We start from the raw sequence: 24,666 nt of genomic DNA, 5'->3' as shown, positions 1-24,666 counted from the left end.
TGCAGCCTTCTACAACATTAAACAGCGGTTACGGCAAGCCGATATCAAATACAGCCTCTTGTATCCTGCCAAACTGAAAGTGGATGTTCAAGGCTAATACTACATCTTCTCCACCAAGGAGGAAGCAGAAAAGGAATTAAGAAAGCTCATCCCGACAGTATTCTGAAACACAATAGTGAGTCATATCCTGTCATGGTATGGTAAGGAGATATCACCTGCTGTCTGATCCACTTGTAATGATACAGGTATTATAATTATACATCCTTTTCATTACTCGAACGCTTTCTCTTTATGTCTTAATTACAGTTATAGATGTGTGTGTAGAAAAAATACATTTTTTTTTACTACTCTAAAGGGGACTGTTCTACATCATACCCTTGGTTTATTGTTATTGTTATTATTGCTTTAGGATTTACGATGCATATCCTGGACCACTTTCTAACACCATTCCCTGGGTTTATTATCTTAATACTTTAAGGTTGCTGAAGATTATATTTTATGCTTAAAGTTTGTTAATGATTATACTTTAGGCATATAGTATTTAGACTACTGTATATTGGCAATAGATATCTCTACTTTTTAATCCTCAAACGCCGCTGCGTGGGGGCTTGTTTTCTTTGGACATGCTCTGTCTCTAGGTATGTCAGAGGACCGGGACTTTGTGAAGTGGGGTCCAGCCTCACATGGGGAGGCAAAATGGGGGGTGGGGGGATAAGGGGGAGAGAAAGAGAGCAGGCTATATCTAACCTATCCTTTTAATCCTTATAATTATAACTACCAATGGAACAATAGGCTGCATGGCAATAACTCGTGGGGAAATAGGAAATTAAGGTTAAAACTGTCTCACTTCCAGTTAAGACTATAAAATGACATCAAAAATTCAGAATCAATAGGCGCTTTTCCACTGCATAGTACGGCACAGCACGGTTCAGTACAGCTCACCTTGGTTCGGCTCAGTTCGGCTCGGTTTGCATTTCGACTGCAGTTTAGTACTGCTTTAGAGTGGGCGGGATTATTCACGTGTCGTTATAGTTGCGCCGCCTCTACTGCCGTGACACCGTGGAACTTTTACAACAACACGCAGACAACGACAACACTTTAGCTCGACGACGCGCAAGGGTAAGCATCTAAAAAAAGCACATCACTAGCAAACTTTTATCACTGCTGCAAAGCATAAAATGAACTTAACTGCCAGTGTAACATTAAAATGCTGATTCTGTATATTACAGATCTTCCACATTTTGCAAAAAAGTCGCCGCAACAGACCATCTGTTTGGACATTTAACCGTGCTTCAGAGTGATGGGATGTGATTGTTCCCGGTTTTACAAACACTCAGTGGCTGGAGAACTTTCGAATGTCTGAAGAAACATTCATCCACTTATGCAAAAAACTGCGTCCAGCGATGGAGAGACGGGACACAAACTTCCGCGTGTGTGTACCTAAAAGAAAAGAATATCCAGTGACGCAGTAATGACGATTTTCTCCGGCCAATCAGTGACCAGCAGAGTTTACACGCCACGCTTTTGGTAACGGTTCAGCGCTTGGAACCTCGGCTGAGGTGGTACTAAAAAAAGGACCAGGTACCAGGTACTGTTCCCAGTGGAAAATCCCCCAAAAGTGAGCTGAACTGAACCGTGTTGTGCCGTACTATGCAGTGGAAAAGCGCCAAATGTCTCCATGATGGGACAGTTAACTTTGTGAGCTGGAATGTTAAAGGCCTGAATCTCGAATTAAAGAGAAAGAATGTATTTATTCACCTAACAGGTTTAAACGCTACAATAGTATTTTTACAGGGGACCCACTTACTAAGCAATAATCAGTTCCAGCTGCAAAAGAACTGGACTGGCCAAATGTCCCATTCTAGCTTTACAAAGAAAACTAGAGGAGTGAGAATTTTCATACATAGAACAGTCTCATTTATAGCATCAGATGTAGTATCTGATCCTGAAGAGAGATATGTGATGGTCATGGGCAACTTATTTAACTGTAAAATGATTTTGATAAATGTTTATGCACCTAATGTTGATGATAAGGAATTCATGCAAAATGTATTTGCATACATTCCCAATTTGAACACTCATAAAATTATAATGGCTGGGGACTTTAATTGTGTTTTAAATCCCCTCTTAGATAGGACTCATGTCACAGGGGGATGACATCTAACACTGCAAAGACAATTACACAGTTTGTAACTGACCACAACTTATCAGACCCCTGGAGGTTTCTAAACCCAAACTCAATAACATATTCTTTCTACTCACCAATACATCATTGCTACACAAGAATTGATTATTTCTTTATAGATAATAATTTCTTGCTTATGATTAAATCGTGCAAGTACGATGCTATTGTTATTTCTGACCATGCACCTCTGATCTTGGAGTAAAGTCACTATGCCCCACACACTCACCTCACAGATGGCGTCTTAACCTGCTTCTATTAGCAGACGAAAACTGTACTGAATTTATATCCAAACAAATCAGTTTCTTCCTAAAGACAAATACATCCTCAGAAGCTTCTGCAGGAATACTCTGGGAAACTCTAAAGGCCTTCTTAAGAGGACAGATTATTTCATATGTTTCCCACAGGAATAAATTAGAAACCAAGAAAGTATCGGAGCTAAAAAACAAAATTACTAGAATAGATGAAGAACATACCAGGCTTCGAAGCAAGGCTCTACATAGGAAAAGGCAGTCTCTGCATTCAGAACTCAACCTCCTGACAAGTAAAGAAACTGAACAACTAATTTATAAATCCAGACATCATTACTATGAACATGGAGAGAAAGCTAATAAGTGTTTAGCTCAACAAATCCACAAGCAAGAAATTCACAATGTAATTCCAGTAATCACCAACATGAACGAAGATGAAATCATTGACCATAAAAATATAATGAACACATTTAGAGACTACTATAAATCCTTATATTCTGCTGAGTTTAAAGAAGACAACACACAATCTAATGCATTTCTGGATACATTACAGATACCACAAATGGATACTTTTAGTATGGAGGAACTGGATAAACCTCTGGCGCTATCAGAATTACTAGATAGATAGATAGATAGATAGATAGATAGATAGATAGATAGATAGATAGATAGATACTTTATTAATCCCAAGGGGAAATTCACATAATCCAGCAGCAGTATACTGATACAAAGAAACAATATTAAATTAAATAGTAATAAAAATGAAAAGAATTAAAATAAAATTAATGTTCGCATTTACTCCCCCGGGTGGAATTGAAGAGTCGCATAGTGTGGGGGAGGAACGATCTCTTTAGTCTGTCAGTGGAACAGGACAGTGACAAAAGTCTGTCACTGAAGCTACTCCTCTGTCTGGAGATGACACTGTTAAGTGGATGCAGTGGATTCTTCATGATTGACAGGAGTTTGCTTAGTGCCCGTCGCTCTGCCACAGATGTTAAACTGTCCAACTTTAATCCTACAATGGAGCCTGCCTTCTTAACAAGTTTGTCCAGGCGTGAGGCGTCTTTCATCTTTATGCTGCCACCCCAGCACACCACCGCGTAAAAGAGGGCACTCGCCACAACCGTCTGGTAGAACATCTGCAGCATCTTACTGCAGATGTTGAAGGATGCCAACCTTCTCAGAAAGTATAGTCTGCTCTGAGCTTTCTTACATAGAGCATCAGTATTGGCAGTCCAGTCCAATTTGTCATCCAGCTGCACTCCCAGATATTTATAGGTATGCACCCTCTGCACACAGTCACCTCTGATGATCACAGGGTCCATGAGGGGCCTGGGCCTCCTACTAGATGCTATAAAGTCACTTCAGGGCGGGAAAGCAGCAGGCCCTGATGGCTACCTTGCAGAATTTTATAAGAAATTCTCCACTCAGCTAGCTCCCCTCCTATTAGCAACATTTACAGAAGTTAGAGACAATCAAATTCTACCTCAAACTTTTCGCCAAGCATTAATCACCGTCTGTCCTAAACAAAACAAGGACTTATTACAATGTGCAGCATACAGACCAATTTCACTTCTGAATAATGATGTTAAGATACTCTCAAAAATCATAGCTAGAAAGATGGAGAAAGTGCTGCCTTCTGTAATATCACAAGATCAAACTGGATTTATCAAGGGTCGACCCATTTCTTCCAATCTTCGACACCTGTTTAATGTAATATACTCACCAACAAAGTCAAACACCCCAGAAATATTATTATCATTGGATGCAGAAAAAGCATTTGACATGATTGAATGGAAATACCTTTTCACTACATTAGAGAAATTTGGGTTTGGCCCAAACATTTGTGCATGGATCAAATTACTGTATACCAATCCAGAAGCTTCAGTTTGTATTAACAACATTTGTTCAGACTACTTTAAACTAGAACGTGATACCACACAAAGATGCCCCTTGTCACCACTGCTATTTGCCATCACCATTGAACCACTGTCGAAGTTTTTATCAGATAAAGGAGATTATCAGAGAAGGACTGGAGCAGAAAATTTCTCTATATGCAGTAGATATGGTACTGTATATATCGGACCCACAAAATTCTGTGCCTGCAGTCTTAACAGCACTTACAGAATTTCAAAAGATCTCTGGTCTCAGAGTTAATTTAAATAAAAGTGTACTTTTTCCAGTGAATTCTCAAACATATAATAATAGATTCGACACCCTACCTTTTATCATTGTAGATCAGTTTAAATGAGCATCAGCATAAATGAGTACACCCCCTTTAAAAAGTACGAATTTAATCAGTAGCTCAATGAACAAAAGAACAATTTCCAAAATTTTCACAAGGGTGTTTTATTGAACACTTGTTTAACCCCATAACATGAAATTAAGGTTAATAAAAAAAAACTTCAGTTTTACTCAAATTGGTTGAAGCAAAAATGAATACACCCCACAACAAAAACTACTACATCTAGTATTTTGTATGACCACCGTGATTTTTAAGGACAGCACCAAGTCTTCTAGGCATGGAATGAACAAGTTGGCGACATATTGCAACATCTATCTTTTTCCATTCTTCAAGAATAACCTCTTTTAGAGCCTGGATGCTGAATGGAGAGTGATGCTCAACTTGTCGCTTCAGAATCCCCACAGGTGTTCGATTGGGTTCAGATCAGGAGACATACTTGGCCATTCAATCACCTTCACCCTGTTCTTCTTCAGAAATGCAACAGTAGCTTTAGATGTGTGTTTTGGATCATTGTCGTGTTGGAAAAGTGCACAACGACCAAGTGCACGGAGTGATGGCAGCATCTTCTCCTTCAGTATAGAGCAGTACATTGTTGAGTTCATGATACCATCAATGAAATGCAGCTCCCCAACACCACGCAGCCCCACATAAGGACACTGCCACCACCATGTTTCACTGTAGGCACCATGCATTTTTCTTTGAAATCCTCACCTTTACGACGCCATACAGTTTTGAAACCATTAGTTCCAAAAACAGTGATCTTTGTCTCATCACTCCAGAGTATAGAGTCCCAGTAGTCTTCATCTTTTTCAGCATGGGCCCTAGCAAATTCTAGGCGTGCTTTTTTGTGCATGGGCTTTAGGAGAGGCTTCCTTCGTGGACGATACCCATGCATGCCATTCCTGTGCAGTGTGCACGGTATGGTGTCACGGGAAACGGTCACTCCAGTTTGGCTTTCTACTGCTTTAGCTAACTGCAGTGAACTTGCATGGCGATTTTCTTCAACCCTTCTCATCAGAAGACGCTCCTGTCGAGATGTTAACTTCCGTGGACGGCCTGGACGTCTCTGTAAGATGGTTGCACTTCCATCTTTCTTAAATTTTTGGATCACTTTTGCTACAGTATTTTGACTGATATGTAAAGCTTTGCTGATCTTCTTGTAGCCCTCACCTTTTTGTGTAAAGTAATGATTTCCTTTCTCAGATTTTGTGACATTTCTCTTCCATGTGGAGCCATTGCTGACAGCATGAAATGGGAAGGGCTTTTCTTTGTTAAGTAATACCCTTTTATAGTTACCTGTCTGCTGGACACCTCTTAAATGAATCATTAGACTCACCTGTGGTTGAATGCCTGTTATTTAGAATTTTGTAGTCTTAAGTGTGGCTTTTCTCCTAAGACTATAATTGGGGTGTACTCATTGTTGCAACATGGGCTTGAATGAATTTGTTAGGAAAATCACTTTTTTGTGTGTGCAAATTAACAAATCTTGTTTGCAATCAATGGCCCACATTTGTGGGAGTATTTTGTAGTACAGTATCTCATAGAAAATGTTGATACTGAAAGGAAACTAAAGGTTTTCTGACAAATGTAGTGGGGTGTACTCATTTATGCTGAGCACTGTACCTAGGGGTAAATATCACAAGTAAACACAAAGCTGTTTATCAACAAAATTCGCCGTCTGTATGAAAAACATTTAGCAAGACTTGCATAGATGGTCAACCCTTCATCTCACTCTAGCTGGAAGAATTAACGTTAAGATGAATATTCTTCCTAAGCTTCTTTTTTATTTCAAAACATTCCAATATACATCAAAAAATATTTTTTTAAGCAATTGGATTCAATAATAACCTCATTTATTTGGAACTCAAAACATTCACGTAACCAAAGAGCGACCCTACAAAGACAAAAGGCAGAAGGTGGCATGGCTCTACCTAACTTTCAGTTTTATTACTGGACAGCAAACATACAAGCTATAAAAACCTGGACACAAGTAGATGAACATACACAGGCTTGGTCCGCAATGGAAGTAAAATCCTGCAATACTTCTTTATATTCCCTGCTTTGGGCCCAAATAAATGCAAGTTATCGGCAATATACTAACAAACCAAATGTGCTTCACTCACTCAGAATATGGAACCAATGTAGAAAGCATTTTAGGATGGAGAATCTTTTATCTGTGGCACCTCTGCAAGAGAACCACCTCTTTCAACCATCGCAAACATATACAGTTTTTAATATCTTTATATAGACAACATCTTTGCATCCTATGAACAATTACATTTAACTTCCCAAACACACATTTCTTTCACTATCTTCAAATTAGGAACTTTGTTAAACAGAACCTGCCCGATTTTCCTCATCTTGCACTCTCCTCCATACCGGAAAAAATATTGCTCAATTTCAAGGACTTAGACACCATCTCTGCAATATATAAAATTATTTTACAGTCCCTCCCTTTTAAAGATCCAAGAAGACAATGGGAAAAAGATCTCTTAATATATCAGAAAAGGAGTGGAAAATAGCAATGCAGAGACTTCACTCGAGCTCCATATGTGCAAAGCATACAATTATTCAACTCAAAATTATATATCAAGTACATCTGTCTCGCGTAAAACTGTCCAAAATGTTTCCAGGGCAAGATCCAACCTGCGAACGCTGCAATCAAGTCCCAGCCTCACTGGGTCACATGTTTTGGGCCTGCACCAAATTAACATCATTCTGGACCAAAATCTTTAAGTGCCTTTCAGACAGCCTTGGTGTCACAATCCCTCCTAACCCATTAACAGTTGTGTTTGGTGTTCTTCCAGATGGGTTTAAAGTGGAGAAGGACAAACAAACTGTGATTGCATTCACTACACTACCACTCTCCTCTTTTAAGTCAGTGGAAAACCGATGTTCTATACTATTTGAAACTGGAACAATCTAACATTCAGTTAGAGGATCTGTACAGAAAATGTTGACTTTACAGTTGGGCAGTGAGTATTTGGAGAGAGAAACTAGTGAGAGGAAGTAAAAGGCCAGAGTGTGAATTGAGTGTGCCATTCATTTAAAGACCTTATGAATGCACATTTTGAGATTGTATGCTCTATGAAATGTTACTTTTGTTTAATATTTTAGCACAGGTTGGATCACGGAGCATCATGGTTGCTTAATGGCTAGAACTAATGCCTTGCAGATTTAGTGTCATGGGCTCCTAACCCATCATGGACACTGTATGTCTGGAACTTGCATGTTTCTCTTATATTCCCAAGGATTGGCGAATCTAAATTGCATCTGATGCTGAAAATGCTGTGTTAGGTTTTTAGGGTTAGGGTTTTTAAATTTAAATTACAACGTTGTAAGTTCCTTCAATTTATTCTCATGCACTCTAGAAATATTCACCTAATAAATGATCAGTGCAGTTTATTGATGTATTAATATTCTGTAAACCAGTAACAGAAGTAGAACTACCTGCAACATTTACAGTCATAACCACATTTCTGTTTTGATGAATGGAAGAGGAACCATAAACTTTGCCTCACTTTGTCATGCACATCAAACTAAATTAGATCAGTCTTTTTATTGTCTGTTGATTGTCTCAGAACAGTTAAGGTATCTAGGAGTTAGTCTCAAGAAAATGTAAAGATTTATTCAAATGTAATTTCATCAGTATGATAGCTTTAGCTGGGAGAGACAATATTCTTAAGATGAAAGTTCTCTCAAAGATATGCATTCTGTATATTTTTGTTATTATATAGTAAATTATACATTTTAAACATATATTTAATTGTATTTAACCAAAAATGTAAAATGACCACACATTAAAAGGAGAACTTTTCCAAGATCTAAAGGAAAAGGTTGCATTTCATAGCCTAACTTCCAGTTTTATATAACTTGGTTGTAAATATCCTGTTTTGAGGAAGTTGAAGGAAATAGAACTTCACCTGCTTGGGTAGTCTTGAAAAGAAAATCTTGTTCAAGGTCCTTTCTACAGTTTGTGCTTTTCTGTGTGCTTCAGTCATGAATAAAATCACCAATTTGTTACTACTGTGCTTCATTCATCTAAAACCAATGTTGAACATTTTTATAACAGCATGTCTGCCTTAGGTATTCAATTACATGATAATCATGTATTGCATTATATTTTCACCTTTTCATTATTTACTTCATAGAGAACATCAGGTAAATGAACGCTTAGAGGTCTTATATCAACAATGTACCTGTATATGAATCAGTTCATCAACAACATTTCAAATATATATTTATATCAACACACTACTTATTTTATGTGCATGTTTGAAACTTTGACAAAGTGGACTTGCCCAGTTTGCTTGATTTTTTTTTCATCAATATTAATATGCTATTAATATTACTTGCTTTATATTAATGGTGTCATTTTGGAGCAGAAAAAGTATACAGTTTGGCAAGTTGGCAAAAGTATGCAGGCAGTACAAAACCAAATCACAAGACTTGGAAATGACAAGTAGTGACTGTTTTGAGAATTATAAATATGTATTCAACAATTCTTTACTGACTTTAGCCACAAGTCCTACAAATAAAGAAGCACTCAGAGGCACAACAAGGTATAATGAAACAAAGACCAGGAAAACAAAGCAATATTCAGGGTGGTTTAATGTTGTATCAAGCAGTCTGTATTCAGACAGGTGCTTCGTTCTGCAGTCAGCTTTCTCTAGAATAAGACATGACATGCCGGGAGTGTCTTGGTTTTATAGAGAAGGGGCCAGAATTGACAGAGGAAGTTTCCCACTGTGGGCAGTTTCTCAGGACTACAGAAGAAAAGAGAGATGATATCCTCAGCGACTGCACCCCTCATGTCCAGAAATGGTATTGCTTATTGTATGAGCCCCAAAGATGAGCTTCAGACACACATGCATGACTATATATATATATATATATATATATATATATATATATATATATATATATATATATATATATATATGTGTGTGTGTGTGTGTGTGTGTGTGATTTGAATAGGCCTGCATATAACAGAAATGTAAAATGAATCTGCAAAATTATTTAACAAAATGGTTTAGTTACATACGTCTGTAAAGGTATACTGTACATGTTCTGCTTTTTTTTTAATTGTCTGCCTTTACCTATTTGTGATTATAGTATTAGCATGCATTGTACTTCTGGTTGATTTTTAAACAAAGACAAATGCAAGCCAGTCGCTTAGTGATTTATACAGCAGGTATTGTAATTAGGAAATGATAATGAACATCTAAAAAAGGCAAAAAGGCAGCAAAGTAAAGTTAATGAACAGATTGCCACAATCCATCATTCAGATGAAATAGTGGGAAAATGTCTAGGCTAAAAGTTCAACTTAATTGTGTTGTATTGTGATAATGGAGTAACAAAAATAATAAATTGAAGTACAAATGCAAAAAGGTGCTGGTATGTTGTTCATGGAAACATATTACTTGATCATGAATAGCATGATTTAAAAAAAAAAACACTATTAGAAGATAATGTGCTCTAGATCATAATACCCTGACCAAGGCTTCTTTTCTGATCTGTCATATGCATGTAATTTACTATATACAGATTTAGAGGTCTAAAAAGCCAGTGCAGTACACTTTTGATTTAAGACTAGAATAAAAAGGCACCCAAGACAAGATGTGCAGCATTCACTCCTTAGATGTTTCCAGTACTGTATCTGTATATTCACAGTGACAACCAACATGTCATGTTTTAATAATGACATCAATTACTAGTCCAAAGAAGGCAATTCCCTACTTGCTTGCACTCATGTACTTTATGGTGCTTAAAATAGTGGAGATTTAGAATGAGAAGTGGCAAGAGAATACTTGTATTTCTTAGGCAGTTATTCAGAGACCAGGAAACCTTGTACTAATTGCAATCATTAAGCAAAGTAAACTGAACCAGTTTTCAGTCTGGTAATCTTTTGCCTTCTACTGATTATAAAATGCATTATAAAAATGCCATAACCATTTTGGTAAAATTGAATAAAGTATTGAGTTGTTCAACTAATCAAAGTCTCACTAAGAAAAAAGAAATAAACTGTAAAAATATGTATTTCTAAATTGCTGACACATTTTCAGCAACCTGACCAGTATTGAGCAGGTTTAAACATGTATGGATTTGAAAGTATTATAAAGTTCTTTTTTCAATCGTTGCTAAAAATAATTATTGTTTTTCTGACTCATATCAACCTTATATAGTACTCTGAATTGTTAAGCAAGCATATATATGTACATACTGTAAAACTAATATTTTTCATATTTTATTATTTATATATTTCTTAAAACTCCTAAAAACCAGCTTGAATAATTAATTCCAAATCAAGATATTGTATATAATTTATATTTAAAAATATACACAGACAAACGTACATACCTATCAATGCAAAGTTAAAGAAAGGTATGATACCCAAGGTCTTTGGAGTCAAGCAGTAAATTGAATTGTGTTGAATACTAGTACATTATACAGTACTCACTTGGAATGAAAACAGCAGTAATCAGAGAAACTCTTTTAGTTTGGACTCCATACATATGAGGATGAAGCTGATTGCTGTTCTAGAGGTTACTAGCCGGAAACTTAAGGCAGGAAAAGGGGCAAAGAAGGCCCAGCAAGGAATTTAAAGAGGGAAAGGAGCACAGACTGGCACTGGTGAAATATATGCTTGACCACCTAACTTGCATGGTTTTGATATGTTAAAAAAGTTGAACTTGAATACCCAGAAAAAGTATGCAAAATCCACAGCATCAGTTATGAGACTGGTATTCAAACCAAGTGAGACAGCAGCATTAAACGTTGCACTACTGTGCCACCCATAGTAATAATAATGATGATGTTAATAGTAATAAAAGTGATTAAATGCATATGAATATATACTGTATAAACATGAACATAAATAATGTAAAGTCACATGATAGTCGTTTTCCAGCTCACATTTTCTGTGTTAAAATTCTAATAAATCGCATGCAGGGAATAATTTATTCCATCCATCTACTTGCCTAATCTTCTCAGTCTCAGGGAGTTATAGCTTATTTCTGGGCTATAAAATGTAAGGCAGAATGTCACCCTAGACAGAGCTTCAGTCCATCTTAGAGCACACCCATGTTGACATACAGCTTCACTTATATTAATTGGCAAAACTGATGAATTTTGTCTTTAAACACAGTATGTTTCATGATATTATTCTGCCACTTAGCTACATCTTGCAGGTTCTGGCTCTAATACGAAATATATAATAAAACCGTTCTTACAAGTAGCATCTGCTAAGCACATCTATTTGTCATTCAATGATGTGCATGTGGGTAGATGATCTCTGAAATGCCTGGGCAGCTTTCACTATGATTATAAGCACCTCTTGAACAAGTCAAGCATAAATGAACATCCATATTACATTGGAGGGTTTGTAGGCTGCAGAAAACAGATAAAAATGAGAGTGTATATGTATGTGTATGTGTGTGTGTGTGTGTGTGTGTGTGTGTGTGTGTATATATATATATTGTCAGGGATGCCAGGAGCCATGACCCGGCCGGGATGCCATGAGGGACCGGATGTGGGTCTGTGCCCACCCTGGATCACGTGGGGGTCGCCTTCCTGTTTGCTTTGGGAGCCACAGGTACAGGGCATGGAAGTTCCACCCTGTAGGGACCCGTGGTCACCGCCAGGAGGCGCCCCAATGCCTTGGGGACCTCTTACCCCAGCACTTCCGCCACACCAGGAAGTGCTGGGGGGAAGAATTAGGACGGCGCCCATTGAATGTGGAAACCTCAAGTACATAACCACTGATCTACAGCAACACTTTGGCCGTTGCATCTTAAGTGGAGAGATGTAGGACATGCTAGCGACTCACCGGCGCAAGAACGGGGAGCTCATTGAGGCATTCGCTGCAGATATTCGCCATTATATCCGTCTAGGATACTCGTCTTTTTCCTCCTCAGCTCAAGAAAAATTACCGCTACACACTTTCCTGTGCGCCGTAGTGACTGATAGGCTCTGAGTTCAAGTTTGTCTCTACGCTCCTCATTCACTCTTCCAGGCTGTCTCCGAAGCTGAGCGTGTGGAGGACATTCTAAGAACGAGTGCTAGGGACCCACCCTGCAGCCAACAAGTTGACATTACATCGCAGAGCGAGGAGTGTGTATTTAAGGAAGGTATGAAGGCACCAGAAGCCTCTGTTCGAAACAGCAGCGGCCAATGGGAAAAAGGCTACCAGATGCCGTTGCTGTTTGAGAGGACGTGGTAAGCCCCGTGACTGCGGAATATCTATAAAAACAAGTACTGTAATGTCGGGAAACTTCCAAAAGATGGTGTATTGAGGGGAACACCATCTCCATCGGCTAGTCCCCACACAATACAGCAGGTGGGGTGCCTCAGAGATGCACTAGGTTTTTATCTGCCATGTTACCTGGAAGGTAAAAAAAAATTCTGTGGACTTGTGAAAAAAGGTTTGACCATTTCTCTTGTGCACCCAGGTGTACTGCCTCACACAGAATGCAAACAGCCTGGTGGGTGGAGGCCAACAAATGCCAGCTTGCGCACTAACAGAAATGAGAGGAAGGTGAGTCCTGTCTTTATGGTGGCAGGACAGTAGAGTAGAGCATGTGATTTGGCTGGCAGACATTCAAGATGAATGCATACTGACCCTGCCTTAATCCTGCCCCCTCTACCTGATTGGCCAGGGTTTGTGTCAAGAGCATGTTTGATTGATGTTGGTCCCGCCTTAAACCCACCCCCACCCTCCTGATTGATCAGGGTTTGTGTCAATATCATTATGATGGGTTTGGTCCTGCTTTAAACCCACCCCACCCTCCTGATTGGTCAGGGTTTGTCAAGAGCGGTTTAAAGGGTGTTGAATCCAACCAGACCCCACCTTAATCCCACCCTACCCTCCTGATTTGTCAGAGTTTGTGTCAGGGACAGTTTGATGGGTGTTGCTTCCACCTTAATCCCACCCCCACCCGCCTGATTGGTTCAGGGTTTGTGTCAAGAGCAGCTTGATGGATGCTGCCTCTGCTTTGCTCCCCGGTCTGTCAACACCTGTTTGTTGGCTGGCAACCCCCTCCCTGCCCCTTCTCCCGAGGCCCTTTATATCAAAAGAACGACTTTGCCATGAACCAAAGGCGTGATCGTCATGTCCTGATATGTTCTGGCCCATACCCAGTCGGCCAGGTCTCCCTTATAGCCACTCCTGCATATCCTGTGCTGGAGTATGCCCCCGAATTTATCTATTATTTTAATATTATCACGAGATTAAAATATCTATCTATCCTTTGCTTTATAATTTGTAAAAAAGGAAAACCTTTTTTTATCTAAACCGCTTTTAATTGCTCTCTGTAAGCCGCACTTCGAATGAAACAGCCTTTCCCCATCTCACAGAAAGTCCTCTCGCACAAAGGCAAGCTGACAGGCCCTGCGCACGGTTGTGCACGTATGAGCACGCACAGCACCTCCTTCCATGAGAAAACAGACACACATTTTGTGGTTTTTACTTTTGAAGGTAAAAGATTTTAGGTTTTGCGTGTAAAGCACGAGATAACTAGTTTAATATAAGCCATTTAAAAAATACCGTTCTTTTCGGTGTATATGTATGTATATATATAAGCGTTCGGCCGGACACCAACCCATTACACAGCTGCCCGCTTAAAACAGGTCAAAGGGCACACACTCTCATTATTATAAAGTCTGCTTTAAAAAAATCCCTGCTCTTTTCTGCATATACAAATAAGTGTTCAGACCGGTCCATTACACAGCTTGCCGTTAATACTGAAAGATGAGTCCAAATCTCTTTGAAAGACAAAACGTTGCGTCTTCAATATCTTATTAGTTATTTTTTATGGAAAGGCATACATTTTTGTGACTGTACTCGGAGAAGAAAAGCGCATTCTGTGTCACTGTTGTGCCTGTTTCTTTATTGGCTGTTTTTTCACAAAGGTAAAGTATCTTTGCAAGATGGTTGTATAAAGTTTTACTTTTGCATCGGCGCTCAAGTCACTGCGTTCACGTGTGAATTTCATTTGTTTATCCATTTCACTTTCCGTAGAGCTTAAAAGGTCACTGGAACCTGGGGCTTTCTGTTGCAGTTGAGCCATTTGTTCTATGGCTGCGATTAATAGGGATCAGAGAAAACCCTCCTTTCTAATTTAAAAAGATTTTTTTCTTTTAACGGTAATTTTTTTTTATCGCAGAGTTTTTTAATATCACAACGATGCTTCTTCAGCAGATGGTTGAGTATGTGTGTTACTGTGGTATGTTTTAAGCTACTTCACCAGGCACAGAGTATCCAATATATTAACACGGTACTAGTCAGGGTCTATTGAGTATCAGAATTTCACTTTCTTTTTTTTATATCTGGTACCTCCTTTTTCCATCTTGTGCATTGTTCAGTAAACCTTATTTTCTGGTGGATCAAAACATTTTGCTTACACTCCACTCATTTTTCTCTTTAGGTTTTTAACTGTTATCCCTACATTTGTAAGTTTCAGCAATCCTTTGAAAATGTTTCTGAGACAGTAGTAAGTAGTAACTTAAACATATTGTGCAAAAATCCAAACTACTCACTTTTAAAAGCTCTGCTCTGAATTTACCAGTTCATCCAATATGTCAGCTTTGCCTCCATCTCACCACTGCAATTGGGCCTTCCTCTTTTTAGATTTATGTTGTAGGGGTTTATTTGTAAAGCACTTTGTGGCACTTCAAGTTAAATTAGATTTCCTTGGTTATTCAGCTGTCAATCGGTTTTCCATTTTTGTTATAAGTTTTATTTAGTCTCTCTCTTTATTTACTAAACATTTTATATGTTGAATAGAAAACAGTTATCTTGTTCAGGCTTTAATTTAAAACAGCATTTTCATTAGCATGCTATAACCACTTTGGGTGCTTTGTATAATACAAAGTTTTAGAAATTCTCTTAACACTTGGTAATAGCCTTCCATTTTACATCAGTTATGATACCCTGAAAATAAGAATGGTTATAGTAAGTTATGATTAGGCTTATTTTGGACATGTTAGGCAAATCCGGAAGGAAAATGTTTTAGGGAAAATGTACATAATATATTACACAATATATATGTGTTAGCACAGTGATTAAAATTTTACTAAAAACTGTGTGGGTTATTCTTTCGTTTAGGTAGTCCATGCTACATAGGGCAACTATCACTGAAAATTGCTTTGTCCTTGTTTGTGAAAAATCAACTTGTTTTAGTAGGATTCATGGGGAATGGGATGTAAGTTTGAGCTGTGATTCCAAGAATCAAGAAGTGGCTGCATTCTTCTTGAATACAAGTCAAAGGACCAGGGTTTGTGCAGTGATCATTGTCAAGGTCATAGTTAAGCTAAACTTTAGTATTCCAAAATGAAAAATGTACTTGCCCATATGCATATCAAGCAAGTATCACAAATACTCAACAGTAAAAAACTATATATACAAACACTAAGTCACAGAGGAAATTAAAAAAGTTATTAAGACCAGATCAACAAGGGATCACCCCAAGCTCACAGCACACTGCAACTGAACCGACGTGTTCTGCAGTATATTATCAGCTAAACTATCATCTGTTTAGCCAGTTCCATGGGGCTGCAAAGAGTTGGCGAAAACATTATTTAACATCTGCTATTATTATGTTAATTAACATCTTTTTATGACCTTGTCTTTCACTAAAAGTTGGTTTTGTGTTCCTCCTGATTCAGAAAGAACATTAAATATTGGAGTTAGGAATATTAACTAGACTGGTAGTCTTGATTGTAATGGCATTTGTGCCAAAATGAAAAAAAAAATAAAATAAAGGTAATTATAATAAGTAAATAATCACATGAAAAAGTGGAGTTATAAAGGAGTTATTACAATTTGAAAAATGGCAATGATGTATAAAAAAGATTGACAGATTGATAGGTGACAAAACCAGCACGATAAGAAACTTTTTGAAATAAATAATAAGCTTTTTTGACATGTGCAATCTGGAATAGTCTGAATAGAAAATATGTTTTAAAGAGTTAATTTTTAAATAAAACTTGCAAAAGTCAAATTAAAAATATGAAATATTAAAACTGAATAAAACACAGAAGTAACATTTAATGATATCAATTAAAAATATAAAATATTAAAACTGAATAAAACACAGAAGTAACATTTAATGATATCAATTAGTGTTAACTATTATCAAACACTGTGTTCTAGTTTATAAGGTTTATTTATTTAATTTAGTTATAAAACAAAACAAAATTATTGGCTGTATTTTGCTTTGAAATTAACAATAGTTTAATACAGCTTTAAGAATTAGAATGCAAGGCAAAGCTATACACTTAGTAACAAATGTTGCTGTTTCAATAGGTCTATCTTGTATTTCTGTTTATTTTAAACTTTTGACAAGAAACCCTTGGGCCAGGGAAATATACCACATATACTGAAAATGAACAGTGCCGAAATGCTAACTAAAAAAGACGACTCATCTGGATAAGATATTTTAGAATATGGATCTGTGCGCTACCCACATGAGTCTGAAAAAATTAAATGGTCTCCACTTAATTGTCAATCTTCCTGTAGGGTACTATGGATATTGTAATCGAGAGTGCAAAAGATTCTATAATATTTATTCTTTAAAGGTCAATATGATGGAGATATAGTGCATGTGTCCACAGTGTTAACCAGCCACAGTACATTATGTTCAAAATTCACTTATTGTTTTTCAGAAGAGATGGGACAAGTGCTATGTGTGTTTTCTCTTTTCTGTATTAACTATTAACAATTACCATACTCCTGATACATTAGGCTTTTTTTTGCAGAAGTACATTTCACAGACCTGAATAAGATACATTTTTCCACTTGAAAGGTAAAACCTTTGGCTTTTGGTCTGTTTTTGAAAACTTGTTTTTCATTCCAAGCTTAAAGCTAGACTGAACACCTGGTATCTTCTAAATCTGAAAATTGCAGGGATCTCTTCTTGTTACAGACTTTCATTGAACTGATGTCTTTACATTTAGCTTGCAGTTTTGCATCATAACTTACCACTTCAGTTCCCCACTCTGCCACAGAATAAATTCAGCGGCATGTAAGTATTTTTTAAATTGGAAATCTTTCTGTTCAGTTTAGATTATACTAAGGTGACCAGAATTTTTTGGGCCAATCCGGGGACATGGCGGTTGGGGGCTAGAGGAGCGTAGACTACATACAAAGCAAAAGCTTATCACGTGATTTCTCGCCAAAGTTGCAGGATGCAGTAAAGCATAACCTCCGTCAAAACACTGCGCATGCGTGCCGAGTTCAAAATATCCTGGTGATGAGATACATTCAAAAAAGTGAACCAGCTGAAACCGGGGACAAAACAGGGACATGTTTCTGAGTGGGGACAGTTGTCTGAAAACGGGGACTGTCCCCGGAAAATGGGGACGGATGGTCACCTTAATTATACTGTAAATGTATTAAAACAGTATAGAGTAACTGACAATATATTCATGCAGTATAAAAATATAAAAACTTAAGGATTTAAAAAGAAGTGCAACATAATATGAAGGAGAAAATAATTTCAGAAAAGCATTAAATCATTGCTTTTGTCCTGTCTTGAGAATTAGTAATATTAAATGCATGGTGATTTTCAATGGCTCTACTCCACAATTATGGTTATGTCACTTACTGTATGTTGAATTTATTTTTTACATCATAAATATTTAAAATCATTTTATCCCAGATCTGACCATTTCATTTTACTTACTGCACATAGGAGGGTAATGAAGCAGAGACGTTTTTTAAGACCTCATCTTCCTATGCATTAAGGTCATGTGAAAGAGCAGGGGTACTGGAACTAAGATGTTTCTGTACATTTGGCAAAAAGGGGTTGGCTCTCATTTTCTGAGTAAAGTTCTTTTCATCGATGGACACTTTCAGTTAGTTATGGTTCTGACTGTAGGGGTAGTGGTGTAGGAGTACTTACATATGGCCATTGATTCACCAAGGTTAATGGCTCTATTCTTAGGTGTTGGCCCCCATTTTTATTAAGTGCAGCCATACAACAAATGGCTCAGTTACAACAGAAAGCCCCGGCTTCCAGCGACCTTTTAAGATCTATGGAAAGTGAACTGGATAAACAATTGAAATTCATACTTGAATGCAGTGACTTGAGCGTTGATGCAAAAGTAAAACTTTAAACGACCATCTTGCAAAGGTACCTTACCTTTGTGAAAAAAAAGCAGATAAAGAAACCGGCACAACAGTGACACAGAATTTGCTTTTCTTCTCCGAGTACAGTCAGAAATATGTATGCCTTAAATAATAAATAAATAGAAAACATTGTTCTAATAAGATATTGAAGACGCACCGTTTTGTCTTTTGACGAGATTCAGAGTCATCTTTCAGTATTAATGGCAAGCTGTGTAATGGACCGGTGTGAACACTTATTTATATATACAGAAAAGAGCAGGGATTTTTTGAAAACAGACTTTATAATAACGAGAGTGATTTCTTTTAGCAAATATGTGCCCTTTGACCTGTTTTAACACTGCTTTACATTTACAACAGGAAGATATGAACTATGTTAAAGTCCTGTGTGTGTTAAACTGTTTCTTATGTCAGCTGTCCAAGTACACGTATCAGCAAAAGAAAAGCTAATCCTACGTAGAGTATTTCACATAATGTTTGAGCATGGCACACAGCTGTGTACTGTGGGAGTCGACCCTTCTGCCATCCCATGCCGGAAGAGAAGAACCTGTTTTGGAAGGAGCTGAAAAAATGATCACAGTTTTCACAGAGTGGCGAAGAGTGCTTAAAACGGCTTTTTCTACCACCAGAATGGCCGAGTGGTTAAGGCATTGGACTTAAGTGTGTTATTGTTATTCAAGCGAGCCCGTTCACTCTGTGTCTGGGTACAGCTCTCACCTTATTTCCGCAATGTGGATCCTTAGCGCAACTGAAAATACATAAATGTACTTGATTATTTAAAATGTGGTGTATTTAATAGAAAAGGTTTTGTTTTTGATAGATAGATTTTTTAATACAAATTATAGTTATATTAATTATTATAATTATAATTACAAATTATAAAGTAAAGGATAGATTTTTTATATGTGTTTTAAAAGGGAATTGCTGTATACTATTTACCTTGTGTGTTTTTTAAAAGGCTTATATCGAACTAGTTATCTCGTGCTTTACACGCTATACCTAAAATCCTTTACCTTCAAAAGTTAAAAAAACACAAAACGTGTGTCTCAGTGAAAGAGGTGCTGTCAGCTTGCCTTTCTATGAGATGAGACACCTGAATCACATCACAGCAGCTGCTGGAAGCTTGCCTTACTCTGAGACGGGGAAAGGCTATTTCGTTCGAACTGCAGCTTACAGAGAGCAATTAAAAGCGGTTTAGATAATAAAAAAAAGATTTATTTTTTGTACAAATTATAAAGCAAAGGTTAGATAGATGGGTATTTTAATCTCATGATAATATTAAAATAATAGTTAGATGCAGGGGCATACTCCAGCACAGAATATGCAGGAGCGGCTATAAGGGAAACCTGGCCGGTATGGGTAGGAACATGTCTGGACATGTCGATCACGCCTTGGGTTCATGGCAAGGTCGTTCTTTTGATATAAAGGGCCTCGGGATACCTAAAAGGGGATCTGCCAATAGCCCTTCGTGAGGTCAAAGGTGGAGATATATGAAGCCTGCCCGAGCTTTTCCAACAGCTTGTCCACACGTGGCATCGGGTATGTATCAAACTTGGAAATCATATTCAAATGCCTAAAATCAATACAGAACCGAACTTGGTCAGACTTTGAGACAAGTACAATTGGACTTCGGCACTCGCATTTGCTCGGACGAATAACGCCTAAGTGGAGCATCTGTTGGACTTCCTCGTGTATCACTTTCCTTGTTGCTTCTGGTAGATGATAAGGGAGCACCTGTATAGTAACACCTGGTGAAGTGACAATCTTGTTTTCTGCAATCCTTGTCCATCCAGGCCGAAAAGACGTCGGTGTTCCCCTCGATCATCGATAGTAATTCCGCTTTTTATGGGTGTCAGTTAAACCATCCGCAATAGTGACCTCAGTCTGGAGGACAGCTACGGCCGTGACCAGGATTTCGTGATGGTCATGCCACTTGTTTAAAAGATTAATATGCAAAATTTGTCCGGGTTTCCGCTGCCCAGGAATTCAGACTTTTTAATTCACTAGGGACATACGCTCTTCTATCACTGCCAGCCCTTGCCATTTGGCCTGAAATTTCTGTGGATCGAACAGGATCAACACCAGCACACGATCCCCCATCTTAAACTCGTGGAGTTTACTTGTCCTGTCATAACTACGTTTCTGTGCCTCCTGCTTGCGCTTCTGATGTTCCACCGCAACAGAGGACAATCTGGCAATCTGCTCTTGCAGCAAAACGACTTGGTCAACAAATCCCCCCCCCGGGGGTGTCTCACTAGCCCCCATCCATTAATCCCAAAACATGTCCAACACCCTATGCAGTCGCTGGCCAAATAATAGTTTGAAAGGGCTCATCCCAATTGTTGCTTGCGGGGGTTTCCTGGACAACAAACAGGATGAAAGGTAAAACTGTATCCCAGGAAGTTGGGTTGTCATTGGCTACCTGTCGAATCATCTGTTTTAGGGTTTTATTAAATCGTTCAGTCAGGCCATTCATCTGCGGATGATAAACTGTGGAGTGTAATTGCTTAATTCTGAAACTTTTGCATAGCGGCTTCATGATGCGAGACATAAAAGGTGTGCCCTGATCAGAGAGAATCTTGCAAGGTTATACCAATATGTGTAAACATATCAGAGAGTGCTTTTGTAATTGTTCGGCCATCTGCCTGTTGCATCACTGCTACTTCTGGGTGTCTTGTGGCGTAATTGATTAACACAAACATATACTGAAAGCCACTTTTACTCCTGGGAAGCGGGAGTAAAACAACAAAAAGCAACAATATCTACTCCCACCCTCTCAAAGGGGACATCTAAAATAGGCATCGGTACAAGGTGTGCTGTGGCAGGTCTGAGAGTGGAAACTATTTCACAGTCAGAACAGGTCTTACAAAATTGCTACACATCCCAGCCCATATTCACCCAGTAAAAGCACTTCGAAATGCATTCCCTCGTCTTTTCTTTGCCAAGATGACCCGTGAAAACGGGGCTGAGAGCAATTTTTAAAACCTTCTCCCTGTGCTCACTTGGTACTACTAACTGCTAGATACGTCCATCACCCATGCAATCAGAAATCACCCAATACAGAAAACGATTCTTAAGTAAAGAATGTGGTGTTTTTAAATTGTGGTCCACTCTCTCCAGATAGTAAGATTCATTTGCGACATGGGCTTGTCTGAATGCAAAATTCAAGTTGTTATCAGCTCATTGTAGTCAAGCAAACTCCACCTCGTCTGTGCTTCGTCCATGTTTGATGCAGAATTGCACTCGCCTCCCACTGCTAACATGTCCGATGCACCATCGCACTCACCTCTATTTTGTTTTCATCTCGGTCCATTTAAGTGTCTGGTCCGTGGAGACTGTTGGTGCGTGTAACGGCACAGACGTTTGCCAGCTATCCCCAGGTCTTCACTTGAGAATTCGGCATCCAGCTCGCTGGACAACTCTGGTTCAATTTCAAACTCTTTTCCTTGACTGACATTGACTGTGGAGGGCCCCTCTCTATCCACTATGGGGGTAAGCACTCTGCAAGTGGCCAAGACCCGTGGGAAGAGGACATTCCTTTTTCCTATTAGGAGTGGCCTGGGTGAGGTGTCTGTTATGGCAGTCCAATCCTTAAAGTTCTTACTTTTAAATTTCAGAGAGAGTAATATAGTTTCACATGTTTGAATGTCCCCATAAATGCAGCAGATGTTTACTTTTTCTGTGGCCTTGTAAGGGATCTGCTGGAGCAAGTCACAGTAGACTACACAGAGGTAGCTACCAGAGTCCAGCAGTGCTGAGAATTCCCGTCTGGTCAACATAATAGAGACCTTAAAATTGTCTTCCTTTAACATCTTGGGTGAAAGTTGCAAGCCGCATACCTGGGCCAGACCGATAGCCATTGTTTGCGTAGGTAGGAGGTGACACTCCTGAGTCAGATGTCCCAGTTGATCACCGCAAAAGCAGCTGCGTTTAGTCCGCACTTTGGTCTTTACACTCTGGCGTCTTCTACCCATGGCGCTGGCGACGCTGAATTTCTGTGCTGACTGGATCAAAATCTGGGTCAATCCTGGGTAGCCCCACTGTTTCCAGGTGGCTTGTGCACCCTCTAGTCTGCGGATCAGATCCAGCAGCTAGTGGACTTCGTTCCATAGCATTTCATCACAAATGCTCTCATCTATCCCTGAGAGGACTGCATCAATAGCGAGCTTCTCCACAATGTGCTCGAAAGGGTCTCTACGGATCCAGCTTTGAATCAGGTCCACTAAGCCCTGGACCTGTCCCTGTATGGGCGATCTGGATCAATACCACAGCCGAAACTGATCCCCTTGATCAACGGGCTCACAGCCTTGCGGAGGAGAATCTGTTGCTTCAATTAGTCATAATCATCGAGCCTTTCAAGAGGGGGATTCCGTACGGCTTTGAGGGCTTCTCTGGTTAAAAATGGGACTAAAATAGCTGCCCAGGCTTCCCTGTCCCAGAGCATCAATATTGTCATACTTTCAAAGCAGAGTAGGAAGCACTCACCTGAGGGAGCCATCTTCGGTAGCACATCTTGTGGCCGCAAGATCTCATCTTGCTCTGGGTTTTGCTGTACTTCTTGGGGATCCATCAGAGCAAGGACTACACTCCTGGTGCCATGTGACAAAAGGCTGAGTCTCAGTACTTTAGCAAAACCAGTTTTATTCAGCTTGAAACAAGTACAGCACAGTTATTTATTGTAGCGGGATCTACCACTCTCCTATACACAGATGCAGCAATCGGGAAGGGTCATGGCCAAGTAATACTGTTCCCTGCCTTTATAATGTTCTTTGTATCACCCATCGATGACTGCACTTATAGCGCAACCACTGTTGGCTCAGATTTGCCTTCACGACAAGTTGCTGCAATGCTGGGAGCTTGCAGTTGCCCTCGCAACGGATAAGCCGTCTTTCACAGACGTAGCAATCGCACTTCAGGACGTTCTTTGGCCTGTCATCCCATTACGGGGGAGTTCCAAAAAGGTGTAGAAACTTCTCATTTATACATGAGACCATAGTCTTTCAGCTTATTAGTTTGCTCAGTCTTTACTGTTGCAAGTGTCTCGAGTGCCTGAGCTTTTGATTTCTTCACAGCTCATCTACATTCCCTTAACAGCTCTGAGTTAATGGAAGTTTACTTTAGCTTTTCTACTGAATTTGGAAGGTGAAATTTATAACAGCTAGACTTTTCCTTAACACATGTTGTTACTTTCAATTAAAGTAACATCAATAATTGGCTGGCTTTCTCCTAACAACCAAGTAACAGATAGTAATTCTTGACAAAAAAGTAGTTGTACTTATATTATTTCCTGATACTATTAATATATTTCATTATTATGTGTCCCTTGTGTTTTATGTATTGATCCCAGGGATATCGGGCCCTTATGCTCCTGTGAGACCACCACAAGGTTTATGTAACCCTTTAAGACTCAGAACTAGTGCTGAGGATTGAAGTTTACTCATGTTTATTCAATTACCTTTTTGAACTTTGGATTTTTATGTTACTGGAATTTTTTACATGCTGTTGTTTTTATTCTTTGGTATATAGACTATGCTTTGGTTACTGAATTTTGATTTTGAAAAGTGGACTTTGTTAACATTCTGCTTTATTTCCTGGCAAATATATTTTTACTCCTTTTGTTCTTGTTTTGCTTTTTTAATTTTTTTGCAATAAAATCTTTAAATATCTTAAAGTACTGCTGTTTTGTCATGGTGGGCCAGACCTTTTCCACCTGGTGGAGTCATCAGATCTCTGCCTTAGAGGTTCAATGTATAAAAGCCCTCACTATGCAAACCATTATTTTGTTCAGTAATGGTGTTTCTGCATATCAGATATTTACCACATTTTAAAGAGCCCACTGAGGTTGCATTTGTTGACTGGGCAT

General features: G+C 38.7%; 1 protein-coding gene across 2 annotated transcripts in view; it reads left to right on the top strand.

The window, feature by feature from the left end:
* The window catches only part of dlgap2a (discs, large (Drosophila) homolog-associated protein 2a), a 1,338,703-nt gene that overhangs the window by 841,840 nt on the left and 472,197 nt on the right, over window positions 1–24,666 (top strand). The window lies entirely within an intron of this gene.

The sequence above is a fragment of the Polypterus senegalus genome, chromosome 3, assembly GCF_016835505.1.
Source record: "Polypterus senegalus isolate Bchr_013 chromosome 3, ASM1683550v1, whole genome shotgun sequence".
Classification (NCBI taxonomy): domain Eukaryota; kingdom Metazoa; phylum Chordata; class Cladistia; order Polypteriformes; family Polypteridae; genus Polypterus; species Polypterus senegalus.
This window is presented reverse-complemented; position numbering and strand designations above follow the sequence as displayed.